The following is a 12822-nucleotide window of genomic DNA, read 5'->3' on the forward strand; positions in this document are numbered from 1 at the left end:
AAGATCAAAGATCAAACTGACACAAGAACAGAAAATCAAACACCGCATGTTCTCACTCAAAGGCGGGTGTTGAACAATGAGAACACATGGACACAGAGAGGGAGCACTACACACTGAGGTCTGCTGGGGGGAAATAGGGGAGGGACAGCAGGGGGTGGGGAGTTGGGGAGAGAGAGCATGGGGAGAAATGCCATATATAGGTGAAGGGGAGGAAGGCAGCAAATCACACTGCCACGTGTGTACCTATGCAACAATCTTGCATGTTCTTCACATGTACCCCAAAACCTAAAATGCAATTAAAAAAAAATACTTTAGGAGACCAGAATATGACATTCCAAAATATACCCCTTTGACATATTAATTATTTCAAGATGAATACTTTGAGAAACTGTAGACATAGGAGTAGCTCTGAAAATTTTCCCTTCTATAAAGAAAATCTGCCATCTCAAGGCCGGGTGAGGTGGCTCATGCCTATAATCTCAGTACTTTGGGAGGCCAAAGTGGGTGGATCACCTGAGGTCAGGAGTTCGAGACCAGCCTGACCAACAAGGTGAAACCGGGTCTCTACTAAAAAAATACAAAAATTAGCCGGGCACAGTAGCAGGCACCTGTAATCCCAGCTACTTGGGGGCAGAGGTTGCAGTGAGCCGAGATTGTGCCACTGCATTCCAGCCTGGGCAACGGAGCAAGACTCCATCTCAAAGAAAAAAAGAAGAAAATCTGCCATCTCTAAAAGAATTTTCATCAGCAAAAGTAAGTCTCCGAAGAAGAGAGCTGCTCCAAGACCACTTCTCACCTGAAAAACATTTTAAAAATTGTACTCTCATGCCTTTAAAAGACAGCTCTATTCTAAAGACAGCCCTCCTAAACTGAAGGAGACTGCTGTGTGTCCTGCCATACTACCTTGTTAGAACTGAGCACAGGAGGGGCCAAAAAAACAGAGGGGAGTAGAAAAAGCAGAGGCCAGGACAACCACAGATATTTTTACCTACATAGCAAGGCAATTTTTATTCACTTCATGTTTCTTCCCCTCCTTCGCCCCTAATTTGTTTCTATCCCCGCCTAGAAATCCCAAGCCTCTCTTCCTTTCTGTAGCTCAAGCTACTACGTAAGTGTCAATAATCTGGCCCTTTAACCTCATATTTTTGTGGGACTCCTATGTATACATGCATGGACACATAAATAAAATGTTATTTTCTCCTGTTAAAAAAAAAAGAGAAGAAGATCACTTACACTCTAGGAAGACTGGGAGAATTTTGTTTTGCCACTCATCTGTCCCACAATAATGTCACCTATATGTATTCATTTATATAAAGAACTGCTTCTATTAAACCATGGAAGTACAAGGAACTGCCACATCCATTCTTCATAGTATGGACTGATTTTCTGTATATTTCAATACTGAGCTTATGGTTAGAACTTTTAAGATGGCTTCAAAACTAATGGCCATGGAGATTATGAACTGCTCCCAACTGCTCATGCATCTTTAGGACTGGAGATGTTAATTAGTCCTCTTGCTATCCTACTCCTAGATTTGTACTTCAGCAAAAGTGACAAAGGATGTTTCCCACAGAGACCCAAGACCTCGGAAATTATTTTTCCTCAGTCCAAAAGAAATCAATTGATTGGCCTTCACAGTGAGGGACAAGTCTATATAGGAAGTGTCATGAGCTGTGAAAAGAGAGCTTAAGCCCCTCAGTTATTTTATAATATTATCATGCCTCTCTTTCAATAATACTATTTATAATGCAAAAATAGAATTATCAGGAAAGACTTTGCCTTCTCACACAAACAGATACATGTAGTAAGTAGCAGTATTGGTTCAATTGTAAGACAACAGTTTTGTAACATCTTTAAGTTTTTTTTTAATCATACTTTATGTACTGGGATACATGTGCAGATCATGCAGGATTGTTACATAGGTATACACATGCCATGGTGGTTTGCTACATTCATCCTCCCGTCACCTACATTAGGTATTTTTCCTAATGTTATCGGATTGAACTACCCGTTTAACCTGAATTAGGCAGAACTAGTAAAGATATCAGGCTTTTAGTAGGAAGGATACAACCCTGCAGTTTCACAGATGTGAATTTTGAGCATCTTTATACTATCTAATAAAAATGAGTTTGCAAAAATTATTAAACGTGTAAATAAACTGGTAATTGAGCTGGCTTAACCTATCTGAGAAAACAAGCTACTTAAAAACTTTCCCACAATAAGTGTATGCAGATATGTGTTCATTAAAATAGTCTCTGACAGCCGCCAGAAAAGAACAATTCAAGTTACTGAATGTACATGAAAAATTATAACTTTAAGAAATATCCTCTCAAACTTTTAATTAAGTCAGCATGTTCTCTCCCAAGTACAAGTTAGTAATTTGATTTTACCTTTTGCTTTTTCTACAAATTTGCTAGTTTTGCTCAAACCTAGACACAACACTCTAGATGAATCCAGTTTTTCAAGTTTCTTGCAATAATTAATTCAGAGAAATATTTTAAGCATACATTATATGTAAATTATATACAGAAAATCATTTTGTTTACATGTGGCTAAAAAGAAATATGGAAGAGGATTCCTTGGGTTTTTTAAAAATATTATTCAACTACCTATGATTCTTTACACAATTATACTAAGCTTGGCATGTAACTAACAATCAATTGCCTCTTGAATTTTATATCTGAAAGATCTAAAGGAGATGCAAGTTTTAGGGGAATGAGGAAAGAAAATAAAGCTCTCTTCATCCAGTCTTAAAGAGGTATACCTCATTGTTTTCTGCATGCCTTAAAAAGGTTCCCAGTCTGGGTTTCTACCTAATGTAAGCCCATTTGATTGGTACTTAGTGAATAGTCATGGGTGATCACGGGTGAGAGAAGTAAACCCTTATATTCACACAGAGAAGAACAGCAAAGACAATGGCATCCTGCTGGCAGCCTGGAAGGAAGCTACGCATTCTTATTCAATGACATCCCCAAAGTCAAGACACCATTTTTAAAAGCAGCTTGATCTGTCACAAAAAAGGTTTCTCTTTTACTCATCTTAATTCTGACCTTTTTCTTTAAAAAGAAAAATCTTATTGTTCAATTTAATAAAATTCAAGAAAAAACTCGTCCACTCCCACTCATGTTGTTAATCCACTTGATGGCTTCAATCTGAACTCATACATATGCTGCATTTAATCTAAATCAATGCAAAATTTAAATAATTAATATAAAATACTCCTGCAATGCTATTCTTCTAATATCATTTTTTAAGCTATGTTAGATAAGTTAGATAAAGCCCATTTTAAATGCATTGGCTACTTAGGTGGTAAACATCAGTAGTGAATTCACTTTTCTAAATTGCCCCATATATTATATTTAATCCTCCTTGTGAAGTACACATTCATAGCTGCTTTCCTTTGACATGGTTCTTTTATTACTGTCTCTTTTCCTTACATAATGTCTTGCAGCAGCTGGCCTATTATTGTGATGCTTTTTCTCCTTTTTCTTTAGCGGTTTTGCTAGCACAAAGAATTAAAACCTACTTACCTTCCACTACTTTGACTGCAACTAAGAGTGCTTTGGGTGCATATATCTGGGAGTGGGAAGGGGAGAGTTTTAGGGAGACTGGGAATGTTTATTTCTTTTTATTTCCGAACAATGACATATTGATATTTCAGATTATAAATCATTCCAATTTGTTCATCTCTGCAAGCAATGGTTTTAATTTTCATGTACAAGTTGCAAAGTCCATTTTGTTAGAAGCATTTGATAAAATACTCAATTACCATTTTTTACACTGTAGTTCAACTGCTTTGCTGATAAAAGGCTCCAGCTCAGAAGATAAAACTATAAGTAATTCCTGAAGAACAAATGTCAGAGGTGGTATACAATGAATGGCATGTTTTTTTTTTTTTTTGGAGCAGATTATTCTATCACCAATGTGACAGGGTGGTTCAAATATTTATTTTGTAGAAAATGTCATTTAAATATTGATTGACACCTGCTCACTATAATCATCTACTCATCACATTTCAATTTCAACATGTTTAAAAATAAGATTTAACTCTATGTCCAGTAAGAAAAGAGAAACTCATTTACAAACCAAGATAAGAATACACTGCTGATATATGCAAATTATTTAAATAAATGGAAAGTCAATTGATTCAGTTTTGTGGATCTATATGGGAAAAGAATATGTAAGCTGTAAGCTTCAGCACCCTCTTCAAGTGTTTTTGTTTGTTTGTTTTGTTTTGTTTTGTCTTGAGACGGGGTCTCCTTCTACTGCTCAGGCTGGAGTACAGTGGCAGAATCATGGCTCATGAAAGCCTCAAATTCCTGGACTCAAGCAATCCTCTGTCTCAGCCTTCTGAGGTGCTGCAACTACAGATGCATGCCACCATGCCCAGCTAGTATATTTTTTTCTTTTATAGAGTTGGGGGTCTTGTCATGTTAAATAGGGCTGTTTCGAATTCCTGGCCTCAAGTGATCCTCCCACCTCAGCCTCCCAAAGTGCTGGGATTACTGGTGTGTGCCACTGTGCCTGGCCTCAAGTGTTTATTATTGAGTGTTATATATGAAATCTGGCCAAGAATGAACCTACCTGTTCATTCATTAAATTGTCTTTTTCTAGGTAATCTACTGTTGAAAATAATCACTTCACTCACCCTACTTCAATTTTCCTCCATATGCAAGCTCTAGGTGGCATTAATCACTGGCTGAAAAGACAGCTCACAGTGCAGTAGGCTATAATAAGCTAACGTTTACTAATCTGAAAGAGCTTATTTTATTCACCTCTGTTTGCTGAACTTGAAAAGTTCCTAATAGGGGCTTAGCAAGTGGTGATGGTTATAATTTCCAGTATGGGCCCCAGAATGCAATATACTCCACTGAGCATTTTTTCCCTAGAAATTCGTCTTCATCTTCCACTCCTAGTTGATAATTTTTGTCAGTTTTAGGTCCATCACTTTCTTGCTGTGAGTTTTAAATGAATAAGAGATGTCTCCATATAAAATCAAGCCTCAATCCCTGCCTCACTCTTTGGGAAGCAGCAAGGCAGTAGAAAATGGTGTCAAGAAGGAATTGGATAAAGAGCCATCAGGGGAAAAGGAATCGAAAAACGAACTGTTAAAATTTTCTGTTTGCTCTACTACCAATTGTTTTGATGCTATGACTTTATTTTCCACTAAATCTCCATAAATTATATCATTGGATTACCTAAGGGATCCAATGTATGTTATGTATTTGCATACTACCTTCACTGGAACCATGTTTTCATTTCTCTAGTAAAATTATAAGACACTGCGGCATTCAAGAAAAACACTGAGACGCTATTGAGTAAGAAGTGTGAAAAAGTGTGAAGATTGACTCATCAGTAATTTAACTGTTTAGCTCCTAGAACTTTTCTGAAGCACTTGGGAGCTCCGAACATGTGAAATAGCAGGATTTGAACCACTGACAAAAGGCAATGCAGGCAATTGAAGTAATCAACCCTGTCTACTTATATAAAATAACTAAAATTACTGGAAGCATCATTTAGACTGGGCAACGTTAAGTAAGAATTGAACCAATGTTGCCAAGGTTTAAGATGGAACATCCTGAATTAGACCCTCCAGTTTTACTTCTTGGGACACTTTAGGTGCCTCTGCAAACACATTAACTCCATCCTTTAATAGGAGACATTATGATGTGAAAGAAAAGGTAACTCCTTGAAGCCAGGCCCATTTGAGTTCCAATCCTTGTAAAATTGTCTCCAGAGCAAGCCATATATCCTCCCAGAGGCTCAGATTTTGCATCTGCAAAATGGATTTAATCATACCCTATTGAGCAGTATATTAGGATTAAATGAGATCTTTGGATTATGTAAAAGGACTTGGCAAGTATGTAAAAGGACTTGGAGTAAAGTAGGGATTAAACAAATGCATATTGAACAGATTTATTTAACTAATGGTTCCTGGGTTTTGGTATGATTTCCAGTCACTAGAATTTAAGTTAAAAAAATTCTGGTTCTTGCACTAAATGCTAACTCTAATGGCTTGAAGAAGTGCATAGGTAATACAAAGATGCCCCCAAAGTACCTTACCTATTGGGAGAATCTAGCTCAGTGACCTGTCAAAGTATTCCACGTCCTTGCTGAGCATTCATTGGTTTTACATTTGTACCTTTACATAGAGGAGGTTCTTGAGAGTATCAGATCTGTAGGGCATGATCTTCTCAATAAGAAAACAAGGTCAATCTCCCAGCACTAAGTTAAGTATTCTCAACAATAACTGCTGTTGCCATTTAAAGAGGCAACATGAAGTCAATTTGAGGACCACAAGTTTCTTCAGGAATATTACTGTATCAAGTAAGTGTTATCTGGATTAGACTTATGGATTAAATCCATAAGTTAATTAATCATGTTTGATACTGCAAAAAAACAAGGAGTACAGAAAGCGTTTACCTATCTTAAATAGATTTTTCTGAAATATCTTCAAAGCAGACCTATGTCCATTACAAAAGTGAGAGGTTTCCATTTCATTTCATAACATACCCTATTTTAATCATTCAGACATATTGATATTTCTAAAGAAAAATAAGCAGTAAGAAAATCTCCTTATTGCAATCTATATTTGACATTGCATCAATATGATCAAGAATATCTAATAAATATACATAAATAATGGATAAGAAGAGGATTTTTTTTTTGAGATGGAGTTTCGCTCTTGTTACCCAGGCTGGAGTGCAATGGCACGATCTCGGCTCACCGCAACCTCCGCCTCCTGGGTTCAAGCAATAAGAAGAGGATTTTTTAAATACGAGGGTGCCTGCCATGAGGAAACAAGGCCAATTAATAAAAGTCAGCTAAAACAGATTTGTTTAAAGCTTCTCAAAGTTACTTAAGTTTTATCCAGTCTTAAAAATATATTGTGATCCTCAACTTCAAGTCCCTTCAACTTAACAAACATTTTAGTTCCTACTATGTGCAAGACACTATGCTACCTGGATAATTTATCTCCTCCCTTACTCTTAGAATTATCAGATGTAATCCTTTTAAAAATCAATTATTACTCTTCACTTGCTTCTTGGAGAGTATTAAAGGTAATGAATTATTGTGTTTCCAAACCTTTCTTATTTCCCCCTCAACACCCTGTAGTTCAATATAGACACCATTACTTCTCTGCTACTATAGTGATTCCTTTCGTCATGCCTGAAATAACTACAGGACAGGCATTAAATACAATCTATATCCCCATAAATCATTGAATAAATGAATCATGAAATTAATATGTAAATTGTGTGTTTAACCTCTATTTATACAGCACTGTCTGTCACCATGTTGTAAATCTAAAACTAATTGCAAATTCACAACTCTGCAAAAAGAACACTAAGGAAAAGCTTGACATATTTATTAACTAAATGTTGAACTACATTGAGTAAGTAATTAACAGTCATGCCAGAACAGGGAGAGAAAATTATATTTAAGCACAGATGTCAACTGCATGAAACGGCTAAAACTATTTTAGATTAGATTTTGATATTAATCAAAGAATATTGCTATTTAATTTTTGACAGGCAAATCTGTTTCCATTTATTCATGTTTCCATTAAGCATTTCATTTTTAAATGTTCATGTTACAATCATTCGTCTCCGTAAAGAAAAGAATCCCAAAAGGTTACACGAAAATAAACCTCCTCAAAGGTTAACCAAAGTCTCCTCAACTCAGCATATTAGTAACAGTTTATATTTGATATATAGCTAAATATCTTAAAATGGACAATTTCTACATGTATTTTTATGATGTGCCTAATAACACTATTTAAATATTTAGTGGGTCTTGTCACCACCAACATGGAACCTTCTGAAAAATTATTTTGTTCTGTAAAGAACAAGTTGTTCAAAGAATACAACTTTGAAGTTAAAGATGGCACATAAACATATACACTGGAAAATGTATTAAACTAAATATTCTTATCCTTTCATGCATCTAGATCATTAGTTTTAAGAACAGTCTTACAGCTAGCTTCTATATTTCTAACATGAATTTCCATTAAGATACTAGATTTAAAAAGCATAATGTATATTTAACTATAGGAAATGGTATTAAAATACTTACAATAGATAATAATGTTGATTGCAATGAAAAAAATCACTTATTTCAATTGATATTGCACATGCAAATGAAATGCAAAATGACCCTTAGCCTCTGACCTCCCTAGCTAATTTAATCTGACTCACTGGTCACATTTACAAAGGGCAAAAGAGAAGAGATTTTAAGTTTAGTGAAAACTGTTTCGCAGAGTGTTACACTTCAGTAAACATTGAGTGCTTCCAATTTCCTCACATCTGGGAAATTTATAATGTGCCTGAATACTTTCAAAAAACCTAACCTGCAAAGCCAAGCCTAAAAAAAAAACAACTTTCTAATTTAAAAAAATTAAAAAGAATTGTATGAAGGTGAGGAAATCAATACTCAATTCCTTATTCTGAAAAATATTTTTGTCCAATACGCAAAAATGTCATTAGTACTCAACCATCCGTATGGATGGTTTATACAGAGCTATCCACATTCTCTTGCTTGATTGTCCTAATAACCAATGACATGTGTTCTTAAAGGAGCAGACTGGAATTAGCATATTGCATTTCTGTGAGGTGGAATTTCTCTGAATTTAAGGCTATCTAACCCTTATCAGATTTGGATCCATATCTGTGGTGATTCTAACCAAACTAACTAGAGCAAATTCCACCATCCCAATAATCCTGAAAAGAAAAGAGAGAGAGAGAAAGCATCTTAGCTAACCATATCAAAAGCAGAAAAAATAAAACCATAATGATGATATTCTTATATACTTATTGTCATTAGAATGAATAAGACTGCAATAATCAGGCATTTTTTTTTCCTTTGCTACTTAAATATTAAGAGCAAGAGTTGGAGGCCAGGCACGGTAGCTCACTGCTATAATCCAAACACTTTAGCAAGCCTAGGCAGGAGGATCTCTTGACCCCAGGAGTTGGAGACCACCTTGGGAAATATAGTGAAACCCCATCTCTACAAAAATACAAAAAATTATATAAGCATAGTGGTTTGAGCCTATGGTCTCAGCTACTCAGGAGGCTGAGGAAGTAGGATGGCTTGAGCCCAGGAGGCAGAGGTTGCAGTGAGCCGAGATGACGCCTGTCTCAAATAAAAAAAAAAAAAAAGTTGGTTCAATACATCTCACTCCCTTTTCCATATGATCTGTCAACTAGATCCAATGACAGAAATAATTGAAGGTATGCAAGAGGAAGAAAGAGGAAGACGATTTATTAGCGGAAATAGCTAGACACCCAAAAGTAGGGTAAATGCAATAAGGCACATAAAGAGTTTAGCACAGTGCCTAGAGCATAGTGAGAGCCTAATCAATGTTAAATATGATGACAAAAGTGATGATGATTAAGATGATACTAACAACACCTAAAAATATTATCTATATGCCCATCAATAGAGTGCTTAAGGATTTTATATGAAGGATCATTACACAGCCATTAAAGAGCATGTTTCTGAAGATTGTTAAAAACATCACAAAAGTATTCATGATACAAAGTGAAAAAAATGCAAAAATGTGTAAACCTTATGATCCTAATGTTGTTTAAATAAATATGTAGATATGTGCATAGAAGAAATGAAGAAAGACAATTCAATACCTTTAAATTATGTGAATATAGCGGATTAATATTTGACTTTACACAAATTCCCAAATGTTTTCTAACATATATTTTACTTTTGTAAGTAGAATATACACACATATATACTCACACATGAAATGAGATGGCAATCTAATCTCTAAACACAAAAAAATCTCATACCTTAAATAGGCAGTTCTCAAAGGCTTTGGTCTTAGGACTGTTTTCCATCTTATTTATGAATTCATTTAAAATAAAATAATGAAACCATTATCTATTAACATAAATAATACATTTTAAGACAAGATAACTATTTCCTAAAACAAACAAATAAGCAAAAACAATATTCAGTGAGAATAATGGCACTGTTTTACATTTTTTGTACATTCAAGAGACAGCTGAATACTCTTCTGCATTCAGTCGGATGCACTATGTTGTTTTGGTTCAAGTACAGGGAGAAAATTCTGCCTCACACACATGTGTATGTGAAAAAGGAGGTACTTACGGATTGCTTGAAAGCATCTCGGGGGGCCTCCAGGAATACCCAAGACTGTAATTTGAGAACTGCTTCCTTAATTCAATGCATTATTTCATGAGAATATTTTTCTTTTATTATAATTCTCATCGTGGACATCAGGGGCATGTCTCTCTTCAGAAGAAAGTTATGGGTTGCTATTTTGGTCAAAATAGAGTATGCAGGGAAATACCATGCTAGTCTTAAGAAGTTGTAATTTGGTATTTACTGCTTATTAGTGTGATGATTAATTAATATATAGATCAATTACTATCTTCACTGATGTTCTATATGTTTCCCTAAAAGAGGTACCTCAATTCACATCATGTGCTTCTTTTCCCCTAGTTTTGTTTTTTTATATATTCTTTTTTAAGGAAAATAAAAATCCTATATTAAATTACCTCTCCAAGTGACACATTTTATCAGTGAAAATCTGTAGTGCTGGTTGGAAAGAAAGAAAGAAAAATTTGGTGCTCATTTCCACCTCTGCCAATAATCTTCACGTGGGGGTTTGGGCAGGTTCTTCAATGAACCTGTGGCTGAAATGATGACAAAGCTGTAACTCTCCCCATATTATTAATTTACTGTATATATTTTGTTGGAATTTTTTTGTGTGGATTATGTGTGTTTCCTTTAATTTTGTTTATTAAAATGAAATCAGTTTTGCAAACTTGGTGATTTATATAGAGCTTCACTAATATCTTGATGCTATAAAATATTTTTTAAATAATCAGAAAAAAGTTATTTTCTTCCTATTTGTTTATTTCCAGAAAAAAAAGAGACAAATATTGACTACATAGGTTAATGTAGACAGGAGGAAAGGAAAAGAGACTATCACTTTTCAACTACTTACCACATACACGGCTCTGTGCTAGGTTTTTTTTTTACATGCCAGCTCTCAGTTCACTGATCAGGAGACCTACACTCAAAGAGGGAAAGTATCTTGCCTAATATTACATAGTCAGTTGTATGTAAGACCAAGTTGGCCAGAAATCAAAACCTGGGCTGTATAGGTTTTACTACACACTCCATCTTCTTCTAACTGAATGTCATCCCAGCTCAATATATCTTTCATTCCCAATCAAAAATGTAAACCTATTAAAAGTTCCAATTTAAAAAACAATAAAAACCAAGTTATATCAAGAGACATATAGAACTATTACCATAATTTACCTATTCCAAACGCTAAGATGAGAACTTGCCAAACGGGAGCATTTTCTTCACCTTCTGTTTAAAATGGACATTGGCACTACACTGGCTGTACTTCCTGGAGATTTATGTTAAAGAGAAAAAACTTTCTCCTACTTTTTTGTTTTCATCTTTTTCTTGTCTCTGTCCAACATTTCATTCTGCAAAGGAAAAAGAGCTGCTCATCTCAGTGGCAGGAAAGAACAATCTTCGATTTATAACATGCTAGGATCCCATCACTGTGATAGAGCAATCTTTCCTTTAGACATCTCTCCATTACTGAAGCTGATACCTCCCTGCTCTGATGCCACTTCAGTACTGATCTGTCAGTCACAACAGCAGGGCTAATGGCATCACCTGCCCCAATGTGCATTTTTCAACTTTATCTCAGAAAACTCCTTTTATGGGTTCTTCTTTAAACAAATAGTAAAAATATACTTTCTGCAATTTTTGTTTTACAAACCTTCTCTCTCACATATATGTTTGAATAACACCCCACCCACATGGCAGAATATCTTAGCTCTATTTGCTTTCCTTTTTTCCCTTTCTTGTGAGTGCTTCTTCAGTTTTTCTGAAACACACACACACACACAAAGCAAGTAGAGACACTTCATTTTCAGAACACTGCAGAAATAGTGAACCAAGAGATGGTTGAATTACCATCAAAAAGTCACTGAAATAGATGCAAGGACCCTTTAATTAAAATCTCCTTGCTAGAGCTAAATTTCATTCTTAGCTCTCATTTTTGAATTTGGTATATGACATAAACTAGTTACTGAAATTAGTGTTTTAATTACATTACAAAAAAATACTTAAGGGCATACAAAAAAGAGCAAGAGAGCATCACATGAAAATCTCAAGTGTCTAAAAAGGTATCAAATAAGAAAAAGAATGTATTAATAAACAGTAACCCATGTTTAGGCAGCCAGCAACAATTCTGAAGATAGTATTTGCCTTACTATGAAGTAGGCATAAGAATATTAAAGTGAAACTGTTACATCTGCAGGATGATCTTTAATACATGATCAAATTCATCTAAACAAAACATATTAGAAAGTGTTAAACAATTGTCAGAAACTCCAATTTCTCTATGATCTGAAATGTAAATACCATATGCAAATAATATATTTTGAAAAAAACTGATCATCTAACAAGAAGGTTGATGTCTCCATATACCCAACGATTGTTTCTGGAGCTGAATCTATTTAACGTAATATTCTTTGATTGATAGTATCCATAGAAAAATTTTAGAAACTCAATATATCTTACAAAAATATTTATGAAGATTTAATAGATTTTTCTATAAATATTAGAAGCTCATCAACCAATGTGTTAAAAAGTACAAAGAATATAATTTGCAAATATCTGCATCACTTCCTTTCTGGTATCATCTCCCTGATACAGTAAGCATAAAAAATCTAACCAGATGTCTAGGTGACTTACAGGGCTTTTATAGATTTAATCCATCTTTATCCTTCTCTTATATTCCAGAGTTTC

General features: G+C 34.8%; 1 protein-coding gene and 1 non-coding gene across 2 annotated transcripts in view; both read right to left on the bottom strand.

Annotated features, from left to right (window-relative positions):
• The window catches only part of DACH2 (dachshund family transcription factor 2), a 618955-nt gene that overhangs the window by 491297 nt on the left and 114836 nt on the right, over positions 1-12822 (bottom strand). The window lies entirely within an intron of this gene.
• Positions 815-972, bottom strand: LOC135269383 (small Cajal body-specific RNA 11). Its single transcript, XR_010337672.1, has one exon. It is a non-coding gene; the product is annotated as a small Cajal body-specific RNA 11 (non-coding RNA).

Source organism: Aotus nancymaae, unplaced genomic scaffold (assembly GCF_030222135.1).
Source record: "Aotus nancymaae isolate 86718 unplaced genomic scaffold, 86718_ANA_hifiasm-v0.15.2.pri h1tg000004l, whole genome shotgun sequence".
Lineage (NCBI taxonomy): Eukaryota > Metazoa > Chordata > Mammalia > Primates > Aotidae > Aotus > Aotus nancymaae.